This window comes from Monodelphis domestica, chromosome 1 (genome assembly GCF_027887165.1).
Source record: "Monodelphis domestica isolate mMonDom1 chromosome 1, mMonDom1.pri, whole genome shotgun sequence".
Classification (NCBI taxonomy): Eukaryota; Metazoa; Chordata; class Mammalia; order Didelphimorphia; family Didelphidae; genus Monodelphis; species Monodelphis domestica.
In genome coordinates this window covers 162,214,685-162,234,922 of record NC_077227.1, presented here as the reverse complement: position 1 = coordinate 162,234,922, position 20,238 = coordinate 162,214,685, and the positions used below count along the sequence as shown (strand labels likewise).

At 39.1% G+C, this 20,238-nt stretch overlaps 1 long non-coding RNA gene across 2 annotated transcripts; it reads left to right on the top strand.

Annotated features, from left to right (window-relative positions):
- The first annotated feature begins 824 nt into the window (after positions 1–824).
- LOC103101067 (uncharacterized) lies at positions 825–19,096 on the top strand. Of its 2 annotated transcripts, none has more exons than XR_008914553.1 (3): positions 825–1,730; positions 2,435–2,564; positions 18,756–19,096. It is a non-coding gene; the product is annotated as an uncharacterized LOC103101067 (long non-coding RNA). The 2 variants fall into 2 exon arrangements; XR_460652.3 differs by lacking the exon at positions 18,756–19,096 and adding an exon at positions 10,231–15,470.
- Positions 19,097–20,238: the final 1,142 nt, after the last annotated feature.

The following is a 20,238-nucleotide window of genomic DNA, read 5'->3' as shown; positions in this document are numbered from 1 at the left end:
TGTTTTAATTTAATTTTTAAATTTTTTTTCATGGTTACATGATTCTTGTTGTCTCCCTTCCCCCTCCTGGAGTCGACAAGCAATTCCACTGAATTATACATATAATCACTTGCCACCTCTTTCCATATTATTGATTTTTGTAATAGAGTCATCTTTTAAAACCCCAAACCATATACCCATATAAACAAGGGATAAGTCATATGTTTTCTGCTGCATTTCTACTCCCACAGTTCTTCCTCTGAATGCGGATAGCGTTCTTTCTCATAAGTCCCTCAGAATTGTCCTGGGATCATGGCACTGCACAGCCACCATTTGGACCCCAACCCATATTGCTTTGCCTTGGTTCTGGGCTGCCTCTCCAGGCTAAGCAGCCACTCAGCTCAGAAGGCTCTTCTCTGAGCAGCATCTTTGACTGTCATCCCCACAGGATGGAGGAGAGGAGATGTGGAGAAAGCCTGTTCCGAGGTGCAACTCCAGGTCTGTTTACTAAGGGCCTGTCTGGAATGCATTAGGATAACTCGATTGTCCTTTTGAAATGACATCACATCAGGACCTCTGCAGGAATGAGCCAGGCAGTCGATCAATTCACATACCTTTCACTCAGACCGAAGTGACTGAAAATCATTTCCCTCCCCCAAGCTATTAAAGGTCAGGAGTTGAATGTTTCAAGAAAGTCTCTGTCTCTATCACAGGAAACCTCTCTCGTTTAATGCTTTGTCAATCAAGTCCCAAGAGGCTCTCAAACGAGGAGTGCAAGGAAAATGTCTCCCCCCCTCCCCTTTTTTCTTCCTTTTCCCGGGCTCTTGGGGGAGGGGCAGGGGGAGGGGAAGAGGGCGATCCAACAGAAGCCAGGGACATTCTAATTCATTTTCTCTCACAAGCGGTTGCCTAGTGCTAAGTTTGAACTTGGTGGATAATGAAATTCCCCTCCCGTAGACTGCTATCTAGCCCAGTTCTTCTATGAGGGTCTGGACGGAGACCGGAAAGAGGGGGGAGGCTGGGATGGAGGGAGGGGGGAAGTAGGGGGCGGAGGGAGGCAGGGAGGGGAGGCGTTAGTTGTGGCGCGGTTAGTATGACCTGTCTTTTAGGAGAAAGCATCTTCTTCACACGGGCCCTGACCACTCAGGGCAAGAGTCCAAAATGCAAAATAGCCATTGAGTGGCTTTAGCTTGGCAGGGACACCGGAGCTATGTGTCCCCCCTCAGTTAGCTGGCCTGGGGCTTAATGAGATGCAAATGGGTGGGACGCTGTCCATCAAGCGGAGTCTAATCCCTTTGTTCCTACCTGCCTGTCCGGGCTACCGTTTTTTTTAAACCCAATTTTGGCTCTAAGGACAGCTGCTAGGTGCTAATGGGGAGAGTTGGGTAATACGGTTAGGGTTGCCTGGTAACCATAGCCAGTGGATTGGAGAGGGCCTCAGGTGGCTGATGGGAAGGAAGCATTGCCATTGGGCTGGGGTTTTTTGTGTTTTTTTTTTTTTGGTGTTTTTTGTTTTTCTTTTCTGGCTCAATGTTCTTTGTAAAGAGGGCTCCAGGGACCACAGGGCTCTGGGGAAGGGAGGGAGGCAGATTTCCAAACCATCCAGGTTGGTGTCTGACCCCAGAGCATTTAGTGGGACTGGCTAACTGGCAGCTGGGAAATCACTGGCAAGGAAGCTTTGGACATCTTGAGTAAAGGTCACGGGGCTGACATGAATCCAAATTCCATAGTGACAGCTGCCTCATCTACAGGTATAAAGATTTCCTTCCCCCCCTTCCCCCCCCCTCTCTCTATCTAGGCTAACCAGGGGCATAGAGATATTTAGCCACTCTACAAACATATATCAGGTATTTGCCACAAGTAAAGCACCATTCTGAACATAGTACCCAAAGAACCACAAAAGAGGCCCCTGCTTCAGGGAGCTTATTATTGTTGTCCTTCATTTTTGAAGAGGACCAGTGGCATTACATGATAATGAATTGACCTGGCAGTGAATTGGATTTAAGTGAGGCAGAGCTATACAAACTCATCAGCCTCATTTTCCCCCAGAGTCATTGAAGTCCAGGGGCAAGACAAAAGTCAGGATGATTGGCTGTAGCCTAGGATGCAGTGGATGATCTTGACATCTTCCATGTCTGACCAAGCTCCACAATAGCTGCTTCAGCCATCTTCATGCCCATTCTATGAAATATGAGATAGGTCTGAAATAGAACTCATCATCTTCTCTAAGCCTATCCTTCCCCTCACTTGCCTATTTTTGTGGAGGGAATGACCCTCTATCCAGTCATTCAGATTCAAAACCTCAGTCATCCTTGGCTCCTCCCATTTATCTCCTGTATCCTGACAAGTACCAAATATTGTCAGTTCTCCCTCTGTAATATCCCACATATCTTTACCATTTTTTGAACACATATGACTACTATTCTAATTAAGGCTTTCACCTCTTCTCCCTCAGACTATCATAATGGCCTCCTAATTGGTTTTCCAGCACCCAGTTTCTCATGTCTCCAATCTGTCCTTCAGATAGCTGCCAAAATGATCCTAAAACATGAATCCAACCATGTAACTCTCCTGCTCATTTAAAGGTAAAATATAACTTTGTCTGCTGGCGTTTAAAATCCTCCACAATAAAGCTCCCACCTACATTTCCATCCTTACTTTACCTTGTTGCCATTTGTGTATTCTATACTGAACTCAAACAGTACCACTTGGATATTCCTTTAATTTAGCAATCCTGCCTCACTTAAAAAAAAAGACAATTTAGGCCCAGGTTAAGATATTATTCCATGATGCTACTGGTCCTCTTCAAAAAGGAAGGGTCAATAACATCTCCTATACATTTGTATTGATTATTCATCTGGCTTGGAATGTCCTTCACTCTTTCCTCATCTCAACCTCTTATAATTGATGGTTTCCTTCATGGCTCAGATCAAGGACTACTTCAGCCAAGAAGCTTTCCATGATCCTCCCCATAAGTTCCTGTCTTGTCCACTTGTTCTTTAAATTATCTTCTATGTAAACATTTTATATTCCATATCCTCATTTGGCCCCAGGTACATTATAGACCACTTGAAGGCAGAGTTATTTCGATAAAAGAAAAAGAGAACAAGGTAGGAAGTAAAGGTCACATGACTGGAATGGTTACAATAGCAGCTGTGTTTGACCCCTCACTCAAGTAAACCTCTAGTATTGACCTGGTCTCACCTGAGTGAAATCAGGGCACTCATTATACAGTTAGAGCTAGAGAAGGATTTCCAGATAGAATTGACCCTCACTCAGGTTCTGTGATGATCTTGAAGAACTGAAAAGAAGGTGACTTAGATTCTGGTCATCAATGTCAGGGTTCTAAACCCTTGAGGGAATTGTACTAAAGGATACTAAAAATGACCACACAGCCCTTTCTTATCATCATATCGCTTATAAGACGCTATTCCTGGTATGAGAAAGTATGTCATGTAGGGAAAAGAACACTGGACCAGGCAATAAAGAGACCTAAATTCTAATCTTGGTGCTGTCACTAACTAGTTGCTTGATGTTGGGTAAGTCTAAGGTCAATTCTAGCTCTAACATTCCATGATTATGCATTCAGTTCTACAAACATCCATTAAAGGCTTACAGACTTGCTACTAAGAGCACAGGATACAAAGACAAAAAAAATTGTCCTACAGACATGTACAGTGATGATAAAACATTCTTTGTCCTCAAAGAACTTACAATCTAATGAAGGAGACAATATGAAAAAAAAAATATATATATACATATACATATATAAAGCAAGCTAATACAGGATAAATATGAAACAATTGGAAGAGAGAGGGCAATGGAATTAAGAGCAAATGAAGAGAGTTTCTTCTAGAAGGTAGGATTTTAATTCGAAATTAAAGGAAGCCAGGGAGGACAGAAATCAGAATGGACACCATAACAAGGATGATTGCCTAAGAGAACAAGAGATAAAGGGACTAGAGATCACAGTGAAGGCAAAGAATAGAGATGGAAGATCAGGAAATATTTCAGAGACTAAGATCATAGAAATAGCAGAGATCTAAGTTGTGACTTTACTTCAATGTGACTAAGGTAAAGTGAAGATGAAGGAAGGAAAGAGAAGGAAAGAAGGGGAAGAAAGGAAGGAGAAGGAAGGAAGGAAGAAAGGAAGGAAAGAAGGAAGGAAGGAAAGACTTATTAATTATCCAACTATGTGCCAGACACTAAGCTAAGAACTTTACAAATATTTCATTTGTTCTACAAAACAACACTTTGAGGTAAATGCTTTTATTATCCCCATTGATATTGATTAGTAAACTAAGGCAGAAACAGGCTAAATGATTTGACTAGGGTTACATAGTTAAGTATCTGAGGTCAAATTTGAATTCAGGTCTTCCTTATAAATGTAGATGATAGAAAAAAACTTAGAAAGTTGATGGACTAACTGGGAGCTATTCCTGGGAATATCAACTTAAAGTTGATATCTTAAAGTCTCTAAGTATGAAGCAAAGTCAGGAACAAAGAGCAAAACTAAGTAGGGTTTTGAATTCTGAGAATGGAAAGAAATCTGGGATGCTCAGTGGATAGAGGCCAGGTCTGGAGACAAGAGGTTTGGGGTTCAAATATGGCCTTGGATACTGCCTAACTGTCACTTAACTCTAGTTGCCTAGCCCTTACCACTCATTTGCCATGAAATGGATACTTAATAATGATTCCAAGATGGAAGATCAGGATTTGTTTTTCTTCTTTTTTTTTTTAATAGAGAGAATGGAGGGAAACTGATTGAGAAGTTGGTAGGTTATAGCAACAAGGATCTGAACCAGACACTATAAATTAGAGTAAATTTTAAAGGAGGAGAGGTTCCTAAGGGTCAGTGACAAAAAGGATCTCAAAGTGGCAGCAGGGGTTAGACAATAATCAATAGGATCTATTCAAACTTAAATAGTAATAAATCACATTTTTATAATACTACAAAATTTATGAAGCACATTTTTCTTAGGACTTTGTGACCTGGCTAGTGAAAATATTACTCTGCCCATCTGACAGATGAGAAAATTGAGGCTTAGGGAGGAAAGGTAACTTGATTCCATGAAATTCCTCAGGCATCAATGTTCTTGATTGAATTCAGGCTACAGCAACCTTATATAAAATCATAATCCCACTAAACATCCCAGGAAATCATGAGTTTTACTGTTTTTTAAGATCAGCCAAGGGTGCCAGGGGGATATTAACTATCTACAGGGGTTATTGATTGCCCCTTCTGGAGCTACCTGGGGAAATAATTAGTGGTCAATAAGCAACATGGAATGAAATTTGCAGCTGTCAGATAAACTGTTTAGAAATATCCCCTTGCCCTTTTACCTCCATCATCTGTCGATACCATTATCAAATAGTTCTTGGGAAAAGAACACATCTGGGGGCTGGGAATCTACTAAATTATTCAAGATGAGAGTAATAGCAGAGTTCCATGAAGCTATATGCTGAAGCGGTGAGAGCAGTGGGATAGAAAACTGAGACCAGAACCTGGGATTTTGTGGTCAGGTTGTGGCCCAGGGGCAAGTCTGGATGTAGTTGGATGGCATAGTGGATAGAGTGCTGGGCAACAGTCAGAAAGACTTGACTTCCACTTTCAGATACTCTCTCTGTGACTCTGGCAAAATTACTTAATCTCTTAATCCCTCAGTTTCCTCACCTGAAAAAAATGAAGATGTCAGGTTTGAATTCCCCTGAAGTCCCTTCTACCTATAAATCTGTGATTCTGTACCTTCTTCCTCTTTGAACCTCAGTTTCCTCACATGTAAGATGAAGTACTTAGAATAGAAATGATCTGTAAGATGCTATTTCTGAAAGATCATGGAGCTATAAGGTAACTAAGTGGTACATCGGATAGAGCACTGGATCTGGAAGCAGGAAGATCTGAGTTCAGATTTGGTCTCAGACACTAGCTATGTCTGGGCCAGTCACTTAATCTGTCTGCCTCAGTTTCTTCAGTTATAAAATACAGATAATAATAGTACCCAATTCTCAGGATGGTTGGGAGGATTAAATGAGAAAATCTTTGTAAAGCACTCACCATAGTGCATGGCATATAATTGGTGCCTAATAAATGCTTGCTTCTTTCCTATGATTGTCATATTTCATATCAGTCTGAAAAAATGATGAATTAGGTGAACTTATCTTGTTAGACCTTGGGGTAGGGCACATCCTTTATCTTCCAGGAAAATGGTAATCTTCTGGTGCCCCACACAGCTGGTCAGGGTCCACACTGGGGCACCTTGGTATGGTGGAAAGGAATGGGGCTTGGATTTTCTTTTCTGTCAAAAGATATAATAATAAATTTATCACATCTAGCTCATAAACTTATAAGAAAAATACTTTGTAAATCTTAAGCATTAGAAAAATTCAAATTTGTTACTGTTTTTACTCTCCCTGACAATATCCCATCCTATGTACTTTTCTTGACTTTCCTTTCCCATTCAAAAATGACTCATGCCATCTTTTGTACCATTCCTTTCATGCTTTTTCTCCTGTCCAAGGGGGAAACTAGCAGATCTGATAAATGAATACTAACTGATGTGGAAAGGGTGCTGATGTGCTAATAGAAAAGAAGGAGCAGCAAGTCACCACTAGCCTCTGCCTCCTCTTAGGAGAGAACACAAACACATTTCAATGGGCATTGAAGGTTTGTTATCTAGCCCAAAGTAATGAGTCTAAGTGTGGGAATTTCAGGTCCAGTAGGAGGAGAGGTTAGCAGCAGGAGAGGCCAATTTGGGTACTATTCAGAGAGCAAGAACCAGGAATATTGTATTGTGTGCAGTGTAAGCAACTGTTGGCTTTTACCTCCCTTGCATGTGTGTGAGTCATGGGGTCAAAAGCAGTCACTTTCTGAGTGAATTCCATTATATCAGCAACATCAAATCTCAACAAACTGTCCACCTTATCAGAGGCTTTTCAGGGTCTCCTTGAATTGTAAGGGAAAGAATTAGGAGGGGAGGCATTTTTTCTAATTTTATTTTTATTGTCATGCAAAATGCACTTCCATATTGGTCATGGTTGTGAGGGCACACGTGTAAAACCCCAACCCCCAAATAAAACCATAAATACACTGATGTGAGAGATGACTCCAACAGTTCTTTCTCTGGAGATGGATCAAATTTTTAAGGACAGAGACAAGATGAGGTACAGAGAGGAAGCAGTCAGCCAGAAAGACCAAAAGGAGAGACTCAGAGGGAGATGAGAAGAAAGGGAAAGACATGAAAAGATACAGAAGAGATAAACAGACAGATAAAGAGATGAAAGGGCCCAGAGAAGTAGAGATGGAATTGAGGAATGAGGTAAGAGAGAAATGGGAAAGAAGACAGGGACAGAGGGATGAAAGGAAGAAGACAGGAAGAGAAAGAAAGATTTGAAGGGAGAGACAGACATGAAAGGAAAGAAAGAGAGAAAGTTGGAGGAGACGGGGGTGATAGGGAAGAGAAAGATAAAAGAGATATAGAAGAAGAAGGGTGGAGAGAAATGGTAGAGGATGATAAGGAAAGAGAGAAAATTGAGAAATATAGAAACAGAAGTATATGGAAACAGAGAGAAAGATAGGAGCCTGGAAAGCAGAGACAGAGAGAGGTAGAGAGATGAGGAGAGTAAGAGAGGTGGACAGAGAAGGGAGACAGAAAGACAGAAAGAAATAAGGAGAGAGAGATGAACAACCAAAAAAAGTGAGCCTGTTAAGAACTGTAGAGAGCAAGCAAGGGAGCTGCATGAGTGCATAGCTAAGATCCGGTGGGAGCAATTTTGTCAATAGCACTTTACCATAAAAGTGATTCTCATCACAGCTGGTGCTAGGTGGGCTGGGAACAGCGATAAAAAATACTTTTATTCGTTAAAAAAAATCATCCAATCTTTTTTGCAAACTCCAAACATATCAACCAGCTGACACTGGGTCCCTGGGAGAGAAATAGCCCAGACCAGCTGGTTCACAGGGTACCAGGTCCTAATTCTTCTACCCACACCAGGCCTAGACCTAGGTGTCTCTACTAGAAACCAATGTTTTTTATTCCTTAGCTTCCCTTCAGTTTGATGGACCAATCATTGGACTTACTACCTACCAATTACCAGCCTATTCCTCTGCCTCAGAAATGTGAGCTTAGTTCTGACCAGGAGGACTCTCATGAAATGGCCCGAATGCCACTGACTTTTTCCTTTGGGGCCTTAACAAAAGCTGGTGGATGTCAGGGGAAGTCTGTAAATCTCATGTACATAGGCAGTTTTGCAGCCTGGGCTAAGCCTTAAGCAATTCCCATTTTCCACCACATTCCCTAGCCAACAAGAGACTAGTACAGGAGAAGATATACAGACATTGTGCCACTGACATAGCATTCCAATAATATATTAGATCTAAATACTTGAGGAGGTTTGATTTTGTTTGTTTTTTAACATTATGTCTCTCTGTGGCTGCACATTCAGTAATGGATTGTTTCATGCCAATGTGGACATGCAGTTTATCACCCCTGATCTTTATTGCCTCTGCCTTGGCGATATTGTAAATATTTTGGGAGTTGTTAATGTTTCCTAAAATGAATGGTAAGTGGAGGTCTACAAACAAATGTGCTGATTATAATGGATGGGAAAATGGAATTCTTTGATTTTCCCATTGAACCCATGTAGAACAGTATCTCACATTTGGAAAGCATCCATTATTTCATTTGGTTTCCAGAGCTCCCAACTAAGGTAGCATCTTAGGTCAGAAGATAATAGATTTATAGACCATAGAGTCATCTAATCCAAACCCTTTGCTTTACAGATGAGGAATGCAAAGCCCAGGTAGATGAGGTTTCACAAGAGTAAAAAGTAGCAAAACTAGGGAGGTGGGGCTAGATAACTATGCCTACTTAAAAAAAAAAAACAAAACTCCTTACCTTCCATTTTAGAATCCAGATATTGATTTTAAGGTAGAAGAGTGGTAAGGGCTAGGCTCTGAGGGGAGTGATTCACTCAGGGTCACACAGCTAGGAAGTATCTGAGGCCAGATTTGAACCTAAGACTTCCCATCACTAGGCCTGGCTCTCCATCCATTGAGCCACCCAGCTGTCCCCAATAAGGTTGACCTTATTTTTTTAAAAAGAAGATAGATAAAAGAGGAGAGGGATAGCTTCATATAGAGACAAGGTACACTCATGGGAGTAAATCCAAGAACCAAAGAGAGAAGCATGATAGAGACAATTTGAGTCAATGGAAGGAATAACAGAGGTGATTTTGTCATTGAAGCATATTACATATCACCTGGATAGAAAAAGGGAAATAGATTAGAAGTTTGGGAAACAGAGCAGAAGCCTGACACAGGAGAATGGCAGAGTAGTGGTGGGGGAACTCCAATTATTCAGACATCTGCTGGAGCTCTCTCTGCCAAAAGCAGAGCAGCTAATAACTTCTTGACTTGCCTTACTGACAATTTCATCCTTCAAAAGGTAGAGGATTCAACTAAGGGGAATTCTATTTTGAGTTGATTCTTACTAGTAGATAGGAATAGATTGCTGAGGTAGAATTAATGGGACCCTTGGGGGAGAGGGAAGTGACCACTCCCTTCTTTTTTATAATAAGAGAGAAGATGTTCCAATAAGCTTGTAATAAAGAAGGAGGGAAATCTGATGTGCACTGGAGATTTGGGGAAATTAGATAACAAAGGATTCAGAAGAAAGATAGATAGGATCCCATGGACTAAAATGCTATAGGGAAAGTCAGCCTAGAAGGGTCGGGAATTGCTCAAGAATGAAATTCCAAAGGCACAAAGAGAAATAAGTTCTAAAAGGACAAAAATAGGGTTTGTCTGAAGAGACCAATGCAGACACGAGGACCTTACCTACCATATTGCGCTGTTCCTGGGAAAGGAGACCCAGGCACTGAGGGACATTCCCAAGATGAACTATCATTAGAGGGGACATGGTTTTGAAGTCCACAGGAAGTCAGGAATAGAACAGGGAGATGAAGGGAGATTGTCTCCATGAAACAGAGACTCCAGGAGGAACTCACCAATAGGAGAAGATGTAGGGGTAATTTATGGGGAATATGGAGGGAAATGGATTGGATTTCTGTTGGAACAATCTGTTCGTTGGTTGGACTCAAAGAGTAGTTATTAGTGGTTCAATATCAATGTGTTTAGGGATTTTCTAGGAGAAGGGAGAAGAAAGAAAAAGAGAAAAAAGAAAGGAGAGAGGAAAAGAATAGAGATTCACTGGCATAATTATTTTGTTTCTACTCTGTTCTTCTTCCATTCAGGAAGATCTCTGCCTTGATGATGAGTTTACCTGGGAGGAGTCATGGAGGGACATCTCTTACAGGGGCCAGGGGAGTAAGTAAGCACAATTATTGCTCCCCTGGCACAGACATCAAGTCTCTCTAAGAAGAAAAATGAGAAAGAACAACAGAAAGAAAAAGGAAAAAAAATCCCCCAAGCACCCCTAAATGAGCCATGTGGGATGCATGAGAATTGTTCAAAAAGTGCTTTTATGAGGTATTTTTAAGCAGTTGATTTTATTACAAGGCAAGTAATTATGACAAGGTTTTAAACAACACCTTATTGCCACTTTCCGACATAATCTCCTAACAGACTCAAACATGGATCTCAGCGTGGGAGAGTCTTCCTGATGCTGGCTCAGTAAACACACAGGCCTTCATTTTTAAGCACGGTGGGATAGTTAACTGTTTCCAAGCATAGAATCATGTGGAGAGGTTGGCACATTACTTTGATAACCATTTTCTGTTGAAAACATCCTCTCCATACAATTCAGCAAGTTGGTTATGAATTAATGCAGGGGGAATATTTTCTGTGACCAAAAGTTGAATCAGAGCACACACCAATTCAATTTTAAAAAGCACCTACCAACAAGTCCAAGACACTGTCCCAAGACAGATAAAAAATTAAAACAATCCGTGACCTCAAAGAGCTTATATTCTTCTTGGAACTCTGCTCTTTTCTAGATGTAGGCTCTAAGGAAGGGAATAGAGAACAAGCATTTATTTGATACCTATCATGTGCTAGGCACTGGGTTAAGCACTTTACAAATATTGTCTCGTTTCATCCTTACAACAACCTTGTGAGTTACGTGCAACTGAGGAAACTCGGGCAGATAGAGGTTAATTGACTTAATTGACAGAAGTTAATTGATTGCATAGGTAAAGTCTGAGGCTGGATTTGAACTCATATTTTCCTGACTCCAGGATCAATGTTCTATTCACTGCATCCCCTAGTTGTATCCAAGAGGATTAGCTATCATGAATAAAGAGTACCAAATTACAGTTATGACTGACACACTTCATATACCTAACTCCACATATCTAGCAAAATGTATAGTCAACAAAATTATTCTCTAATGTCCAAGACGAGACAACTGTTGATCCCCCTTTGTTTTTGAAGAGGACCGATGATGTCTCGAGGGTGATATCTTAACTTGCATGTGAGTTGGCTTTAAGTGAAGCAAATTTGCACAAAGTGATTGACCTTCCCCTTTCTTCCAGAGTCATCAAAGCCCAGTGGCAGGACAAATGTCAAGATAACTAATGATGGCCCAGGATTCAGTGGATGATGAAGTACTTGCTGGTTTCAATTGCCTGCATGGCTACATCCTCCTTCCCCAATCCAAACGTGGCAAGTGCATCAGAGAGTTATACACCAAAGAGCTTTGTGGCATTTTTAGGAAGAAGGGCAGTCACTAAAAAAGTTTTCATGGAAAAGTTGGCTCTTGAATTGGATTTTAAAGATGGGAGAAATTCAATAGGTGAAGAGAGGGAGAACATTTGAAGTATAGGAAAAAATGAGGTGAGGGGCTTTTGGAGAGTTGACATAATCTGGTTTGGCTAGAGATTAGGTGGAATAGAGGGGAGGAACATGGGGGAAAACTGGAAGATGAGGAGTAGAGAGGGAACCTTGAGGGCCAGGTCATAGAATTTGAATATTATTGTTGTTCAGTAATTTTCAGTCATATCTGACTCTATGACCCATTCAGGGTTTTCTTGGCAAGGATACTAGAATGGTTTGCAATTTCCTTCTCTGTTCATTTTACAAATGAGAAACTAAGGCAAACAGGGTTAAATGACTTGTCCAGGATTGTGTAACCATTGTACATGAGTAACCATGAGGCTGGATTTGAACTCATGAAGATGATTTTTCCTGATTCCAACCCCAGTGCTCTATTCACTGTATCACCTCGCTGTCCAATAAATAGGAAATAGGTTTTCATTGAAGATTTTTGAATAGGCACAAGATATAATCAGATCCATGCTTTGAAAAAATTATTCTGGCCATGGTACAAAGGATGCTTTGCCAGCAGGAGGCAGAAGGTCCAGTTCTTATCTATCCCTGGTGGGAAGAGCAGTATCTGGCACAATACAAGCTTTTAATAAATGTCTGTTGAATTGACGATACCCTATTGGTTCATTATAACAGTTAAAGCAGGGCATAGGAATGGAACCTCTTTGTATCTCTAGATCTCTTTTGTAGATAGCCCCAGTCAACCAGTCTATCAAATCTAATTCTTACAAGTTTTGTTGATTGAATTTGATGAGCAATTACCTATTATGTGCCAGGTACTGTACTATGCCTGAGAAATATGAAGACCAAAAGGAAAATGGACCCTGCATTCTATTGATTTCTGCCTCATAATATAACTCCTCTCCATACTCTTTCTTCTTTTCAAAAGGATATTTTGGATTATGAACATAATAGGTATTGACGAACACAAACATTTTAATATAGAAAGAGGGAGACAAGCATATAAAACTGTGAACTTCTGACATATGCAGTTTGTATATATGTAACTTTGTTTTTTGTAAAAATAAAAACAAACAGGGTAGTGATAAAACTGCCTTGTTTGTCTATGTCACTGTCTGAACTTCCTTCTGTTCTCATCTATTTATCTTTTAAAAATGAGTCTTTGGAGTTCTTTTCTTTCTTTTTTTAGTGTTCTTATCTCTATCTCCCTTTCTCCCTCTCCATTTCTTCCTAAAAGAGAAATGAAGAACTCTCCTTTGTACCAAAAAGTATAGTTATGCAAACCAAATTCAAATATTGGCTACATATGAAAAAAAGATAGTCCCATCTGCATCTCTAGACCATCATTTCTCTAGGAGATGGGAAACCAAATTTATCATCTGATCTGGAGGCATAGTGGTCACCGAATTGGCCTTACTTCTTGAGTTTTTCTCAAATGTTTTAATAGAGGTTGAATCATTACATAAATAACTCCTTGTTCTGTCTTCTTTCTTCTGATTTATTTCTTGTAAGTCCTTCCAGGTTCATCTGAATCTATTTTTATCATATGTCATTACGTTCACGTACCACGATTTATTCAGCCATTCCCCAACTGATAGACACTTGTTTTGTTTCTAGTTCTTTGTTTATAATGAAACAAAGTGCTACTTTTTTTTACACATGGGTCTTTCCCCTCTTTCTTTGATCTCTAAGCCTAGCAGTAAAGTAGTATAGCTGGGATATAAGGTATGTACAATTTAGTGACTTCGTGGTTATAGTTCCAAATTGCTTTCTAGAATGGTTGGATCAAGGCAAAATTCTACAAACAGTACATTTATAATGCTGCCTTCCCATTGCCACTCCCACAACTACCATTTCCTTTTCTTTTTTTAATCATTTTTTGCAAATCTGATCGATCTGAGGTAGAACCTCAGAGTTTTAATTTTTTGTCATATTATTAATGATTTTGAGGATTTAAAAAACATGGCTTTTGATCACTTGCCTTTCTTCTTTTGAAACCGCTCTTCATATCCTTTGACCACTTATATAATGGGAAATGGCCCTTGTTGCTATATATTTGTAATAATTCCCTATGTATCATAGGTATTAGACCTTTATTATAGAGTTTTGTTACAAAGGTTTATTACAAGCTATTTCACTTCTACTAACTTAATTGATTTTCTTCTGCAGAAGCTTTTTCATATAATCAAGACTGTCTTTTATCTCCTATGATCCTTTCTATCCTTTTTTTGGTCAAGAAGTCTTTATCTTTAATTGTGAAAAGTATCTTCTTCCCTTCTCCTCTAAGTTGTGATATAATTGTTCATATCCTCATCTTGTGTCCATTTATATAGCTTGTTGTAGTATATGGTTGTCTAAATTATTTTCTGACAGACTATTTTGCACCTTTGCCTGTAGTTTTTTGTTGAAGGTTAAATTCTATTACTGGCATGACATAATGGATAGCGAATCAACTACCTATAGGCCTATTTACAATTCCTATGATTGCCTAACTCAAAATTTCCTATCCTGGCCACCATCCTCTTAAATGTGTTATTTCCTCCAATAATGATGGAATCTCCTTGAGGGTAAGGACTCTCACTTTTGTATTTGTATCTACACCACTTACACAAAGTGTGAAATGTTGTAGGTTCTTTTTTTTTAACTTAAAAAATTTTTATATGCAGAAACAATTTTTGACAATTATTATCTAACATTTTGCAATTCAGATTCTCTCCCACCCTCCCCCTTTTCCCAAGGCAGTATATTGATGGATATAGTTATACTACTGCTGCTATGCAATACATATTTCCATATTCCTCATGCTGTGAAAGAAGACACATTAAAACATGTTTAAAAAACTCACAAAGGTAATAAAGTGAAAAAATGGCATGCTTTGTTTTATCTACAGTGAAGCTCCAATAGTTTTTTTTTTTCTTGGTTGTGGATAATATTTTTCATCATGAATCCCTTGGGGTTACCTTAGAACCTTATTTTGCTGATAATAGTTTAATCTTTCACAGTTGATCATTGTATAATATTTCTATTACTGTATACACTGTTCTCCTGGTTCTGTTGACTTGACTTAGTTTTGTTCATATAAGTCTTTCCAGGTTTTCCAAACTCATCCTGTTCTTTTTTTTTCTTATGACACAATACTATTCCATTATAACTATATATCCACAACTTGTTCACCCATTGCCCAATTGATGGACATCTTCTTAGTTTCTAGTTCTTTGCCACAACAAAAAGAACAGCTAAAATATTTTTGTACAAGTAGGGCCTTTCCCCCAATCTCTGATCTCTTTGGGATATAGTCCCAGTATTAGTATTACTGGGTCAAAAGGTATGCATACTTTCATGACTCGTTGGGTGTGGTTCCAAATTGCTTTCCAGAATGGTTGTTTTAATTCATAATTCCACCAATAGTGTATTAGTGCCCCAATTTTCTCACACTCCTCTGACATTTACCATTTTCCTTTTTGATCATTTTAGCCAATCTGATAGGTGTGGAGTGATATCGTGGAGTTGTTTTAATTTGCATTTCTCTAGTCAAGAGTGATTTGGAATATTTTTTTCATATGACTACAGAGAGTTTAAATATTTTCATCTGAGAATTGCCTGTTCATATCCTTTGACCATTTATCAATTGGGGAATACTTTGTATTATACTGGTTCAGTTCTCTATATGTTTGAGAAATTTGGCCTTTGTCAGAGATTTTTGTTATAAAGATTTTTTCCTAATTTGTTGTTTCCCTTCTAATCTTCGTTGCATTGGTTTTGTTTGCACAAAACATTTTTAATTTAATGTAATCAAAATTATCCATTTCATTTTTTATAATGTTCTCTGTCTTGTTTGGTTGCAAATTCTTCTGCTATCTATAAGTCTGACAGCTAAACTATTCTTTGTTTGATTTGCTTAGGATATCACTTTTTATTTCTAGATTAAGTATCCATTTTGACTTTATCTTGGTATATGGTATGAGATACAATTTAGGTTCTTAATAAATACCTGTTAATTGATTGGTTGAGTTCTTCCCCAAAGCCTTGAATAGACTTTTCTTCCCCCATCTCCTGCTGAAGTCTCTCGTTTCCTTCTAGACTCAGTTCAAATGCCACTACCTTCTTCATAAAACCTCTCTTGACCTCTTTAGCTGTCACTGATCCTTCTCTACTAAAGTTTTTTTCTCTGTGGGCCTCTCCTTTACACGTACCACAGGCTACATTATATCATAGTTATCTGTGTAACATGACTTAGTTATCTACTCTATCAAATTTCACCCTTCCTAAAGGCAAACTCTAGCCTCATTTAATCTTACTTAATCTTTTAAGCCCAGGGGTTTACCAACTCTTCACATTCACATCTTAGATTCTTATTAGACCAAGTTAGATGATATGAGTTCAAAGCAAAAGTATTTAATAAAACAGCATAAGATACTACAAACATCAAATGTTTTTGACATCCATGTTCAGATGGTTTTCTCTCATGCCTCCAAGGGATACTGTAAACCAACTCCCCATTCCATTCCCCTTATATTTCCAACGCAGCAGAAGAAAGGTTACATCCGTGAAGCTACATTGCCTTCTTAGTTCTGCCCCCCAGCAAGGTAGAGATCACTGCTTGCCCTGGGTACTGATGCCTCTGACCCAGATCCCTAGTCAATAGTTAATATAAAAATCCACACAGTGTGTTAAAGTTTGGAACTACCATACTAAGTCTTTTCTCTGTGTGTCTCTGTTTCTATCTCCATCACTGCCTCTTTCTGTTTCTGTCTCTCTTTGTCTCTCTTTTCTCTATCTCACTTTTTCTCTTTGTATCTCTGTTTCTACCTCTGTATTTGTCTCTCTCCACAGATAGTGCTTCCATCTTTGAATCATTCTAGTCTTATAACTATACAAAGTATAATTATAGACCTGCCTCTTGCCAACTAGGGCATCTTGATGGTTCAGTAGATAGAGTGCTAGTCTTAGAGTCAGGAAGACTTGAATTCAAATTTAACTTCAGGTATTTATTAGCTTTGTGACCAGGGGAAAGTCACTTCACCTCTAGCTTAATCTCAGGGAAAGGAAATAGCAAACCACTCCAGTATCTTTATGAAGAGCCCCAGTATGGTCCTGAAGGATCACAAAGACTTGGACATGACTGAACAACCAAACAACAACAATTTTGTCAATATACCATAATTAGCTATTTTATTTTATCTCTCTCTTCTCTTCCTTCTCTTCCTTTTCTTCTTAACCTTCCAGTTAGTCTAAAAAAAGCTTCTATTACTTAATACATTTCATTTTTGAGACTCCCCACAGCCTTTCTTTTAAAATTTTGTCTGTTGAAAAAGTCTTGTACAAGAATATTCATAGCTGCGCTCTTTGTGGTGGCAAAAAATTTGGAAAATGAAGGTGTGTCCCTCAATCAGAGAATGGCTGAACAAACTGTGGTATCTGTTGGTGATGGAATACTATTGTGCCCAAAGGAATGAGGAACTGGAGGAATTCCATGTGAACTGAAATGACCAGGAATTGATGCAGAGTGAAAGGAGCAGAACCAGGAGAATATTATACACAGAGACAGATACACTGTGGTACAATCGAATGTAATGGACTTCTCTATTAGTGGCAATGCAGTGATCCTGAACAACTTGGAGGGATCTATGAGAAAGAACACTATCCACATTCAGAGGAAAAACTGTGGGAGTAGAAACACAGAAGAAAAACAACTGCTTGATCACATGGGGATATGATTGGGGATGTAGACGCTAAATGATCTCTCTAGTGCAAACATCAAATATGGAAATAGGTCTTGATCAAGGACACATTTAAACCCAGTGGAATTGCGTGTTGGCTATGGGAGGGGGTAGGGGTAGGGGAGGGAAAGAACATGATTCTTGTAACCAAGGAAAAATATTCTAAATTGACTAATTAAATAAATTTTTCAAAAAAATAAAAAATAAAATAAAATAAAATAAAATTTTGTCTGTTGCAGAACCTAAATGTAGCTTTCTTGTAGTCCAGAGACTCTTTCCCAATAAGGGATACTTTTTAGATTCCAAAGCATTCTGGGAACATGGAAAACCTATGATAAGGTCCCCTTACAATTGTGTCCCAAGAACCTATTATAGTACCTTGCAAAAAAAAATTATATATATATATATATATAATACATATTTTTATAATGTTCTCTATGTCAAAAATATATAAACAATAGACATAATAACTAAAAAAAAAAGTTTACTATGGTATCCATACTATGTCAAATACCAGGAACACAAATTGAAAAACTAACTGAAAAAGCTATCCTTGCTTTCAAGGAACTCACATTCTAATAGAGGGAGACAATATGTACAGGAAGTTCCAGGTGCAAGTCAGATGGAAAGGTCCTTAGGGTTCAGTCACAAAAGCAGATGATAATACATTTTCTTTGATTTCATTTCCATGAATAAAATGGTATCTGTTTCTACTATTGAACATTTGACTATGGTGACAAGAACTTTATTTCCCATGTCCTCAGTAGCTGGGGCTGCTGAGGAGGTAGAAGCTGTAACACCTACATAAACAATTACTGATTTATAGCTCTCTGAGGATTGTTTTACTGGACAGTGGTTATAGGGGATGGGCTGGAAGCAGGACAGATGGTCCAGGGACCATTTTTATATAATAAGAATGAATATTTATCAAATTTGTAATGGAAGGACCCAGTCCTTGGAGTATGTGCCATGGGTCGTGTATGGTATCCACTTGGAGACTTGCTGAATGTATTGCTGGAAATGTATGATGAGGGCTCCTTCCTTTCCCCACTACCCAGCTTGCATGGACATCTTCTGGGTTTTTCTTGGCTTGCTGCATGGTGACTAGACCCTATTACTTCTGACTTGGAAATGAGTATGTGTACAAAAGGGGAAGAAGATGATTCCCTTCTCTCTCCCTGGTCTCAAGGAAGGCATGGAATGATGTGAACCTCCAGGTGAAGGAGGAGTATATCTCTTACCCAACCATTTCATTATAATAAATGCATGTTGTTTATTTGGTCTTATTAAATTTATTCTTTTCCTGACTTCAGGCAGATGAGTATTTAGAGATGAAACAGACCAGATCATGACTTTGTGAGCTCTGAAAGTTTGGAAGTGCTATCAGAGAACCAGCAACTGGAATTAATAACAGAGTCTGTCAGTAGCTACAGCAGCCCAGTCCAGTGAAGACACCATGAAGAAGAACAATCTGTTTGATCTGCCTCATCAAAGAGCCAGCCCAGGTGAACTATGGGGTAACTTGGTCCATCTGCTACACCATATCCAGAAGTAAACATGGTAGGGATTCTGAGAAGAAAGAAAGGGAGAAAAGAAGAAAAGGATTCCCAGATCAGGAAATATGTCTTCCCTTTCCCCACCCTCAAGATGGGAGAGTAATATATGCTTAGCAACCACTTTAAATTTAAGTTCACTCTTGGAGGTAGGTAGGTGGCTCAGTGGATTGAGAACCAGGTGGACTGAGATGGGAGATCCCAGGTTCAAATGTGGTCTCAGACACTTCCCAGTTGTGTGATCCTGGGCAAGTCGCTTAATCCCTATTCCTAGCCCTTACTCTTATGCCTTGGAATCAACACACAGTATGAATTCTAAGCCTTAAAGTGAGGATTTTTTTTTCAATTTCAATCCACTCTCCTTAGAGACCAAGGGAATTGATAGATGAGAGAATGTGCTCTTGGTTTTGGGGTGATACAGTTGTACTTCAGTCCTTGTTATAACTTCCTAGTAAATATCCCTGTATAAAAGCTTTCTTGTTCACTCATATTTGACTCTTCATGGTTCCATTGGGTATTTTTTTGGCAAAGATACTGGAGTGATTTGCTATTTCCTTTTCCAGCTCATTTTATAGATGAGGAAACTGAAGCCAACAGGGTTAAGTGACTCCCCCATTGTCACACAGCTAGTAAATATCTGAGGTCAGATTTGAACTTGGGCCTTCCTGACTCTAGTTCCAGATCTTTATCCACTGTAACATCTAGTTGCCCTTCTTAAAATTAATTAATGCTAATTGATTAAGTGATACCGGGGAGATGTTCACTGGTTAGATGAAATTGGGAGACACACACACTCACTGGAGGTTTGTGATTCATAGTGTTAGAAATCCCCCCAACTCCTTAGGGTTGCCCCTGTAACCCTGAGAGGAGTTAAAACCTGCCATCCTATGTGGACTTGGTCTGATTATCAACTGGGAGAATAAGACCAGAGAACATAGAGTACAAATTCAATTGAATGAACTCTATAAGGTTTAACCTGGAGAGGAGAAAACTAAAGAAGAGGATGATGGCTATCTTTTAAGTATTTCAAAACTTTTCATATAGCAGAGGGATTGGACTCATGTGTGTGGTGGGGAGTATGGGTGAGGTGGGCATGGGTGTGATTCCAGGGGGCAGAGCAATAATAACAGGTGGAAGGCAGATTTCAGTTCTACTTAAGAAAAGATTTCTTAATGAAAACCCTTCATTCATTTTTTCAACAAACAATGAAGCATCTACTATGTGCAAGATGCTGTGTTGAGTG